Source organism: Sinocyclocheilus anshuiensis, unplaced genomic scaffold (assembly GCF_001515605.1).
Source record: "Sinocyclocheilus anshuiensis isolate Anshui unplaced genomic scaffold, SAMN03320099.WGS_v1.1 scaffold1823, whole genome shotgun sequence".
Classification (NCBI taxonomy): domain Eukaryota; kingdom Metazoa; phylum Chordata; class Actinopteri; order Cypriniformes; family Cyprinidae; genus Sinocyclocheilus; species Sinocyclocheilus anshuiensis.
This window is the reverse complement of record NW_015549711.1, coordinates 344,060-344,972: the sequence shown is the minus strand read 5'-3', so window position 1 is coordinate 344,972 and position 913 is coordinate 344,060. Positions and strand designations below refer to the sequence as shown.

Genomic DNA, 913 nt, shown 5'->3' with positions numbered 1-913 from the left:
GTATAGCATGACAAATAATTAACTGCACTTGAAGCTTTCAGTAAATTAAAAATAAAAACACCCTAAACTGTATATGGCATCATAACGAAGACGAACTATATGTTTATGCGTGAAATTCCAGAGGGGATGTCGGATGGCGTCGTGTGGTGACGTAATGACCTGTGCCATTAATTGAACGATGTACTATAACATGTAAAACGGGAACATGAAAGGAATATGAAAGGAATATTCTAAAAGCAACTCATGTAAACACCATAATCATAATATTGGCTTATTTAGAATAAGGTAAATAATTAGATTACTGATGTCCATGTAAACATAGACATTGTTAGTTCACATTAGCTCAGGTTCATTAAATAATAGTAACAGATACAACTTTTGATAATGTATCAAATGTATTAGTACACTCTAAAAAATGCTGGGTTAAATACAACCGAGTGTTGGGTAAAATAGGGACAAACCCAGCAATTGGGCTGTTTTGACCCAGCGGTTGGGTTAAATGTTTAACCCAACAATTGCTGGGTTTGTCCCTATTTTACCCAGCACTGGGTTGTATTTAACCCAGCATTTTTTTAGAGTGTATGTTGAAAACATTAACTATGATTAATAAATGCTTTAGTAGTATTTCTCATAGTTATGTTAACTAAAGTAGTGCCACCTATGATAATTCTCTGATTTTAGTCACTAGTCAAGAAGGTCACGTTTTTAGATCCAAGGTCAAGATCTCTGATGTGGAACAGGCCAATATTACCTTTTTTATGGGGGAGAGACAGACATTTGATGTTTAAAACTAACTACTTTTCATTTCATTTCATTTAACTTAGTTTGTTATATCGAACACATCGAATAGTTCTTGCCAGAACACAGAAAGTGGACTGTTTTTGCTGACTATTGTTCTCAGGATCTTCAAAAC

The 913-nt window shown here is 34.2% G+C and overlaps 1 protein-coding gene across 1 annotated transcript in view; it reads left to right on the top strand.

Moving 5' to 3' along the window:
• adam19a (ADAM metallopeptidase domain 19a) overlaps positions 1-17 on the top strand; it is a 104,521-nt gene extending 104,504 nt beyond the window's left edge. The window contains exon 24 of the mRNA XM_016450114.1: positions 7-17. The gene's annotated coding sequence lies outside the window, so the exon portion shown is untranslated. The remainder of the gene's footprint in view (positions 1-6) is intronic.
• The last annotated feature ends 896 nt before the right edge of the window (positions 18-913 follow it).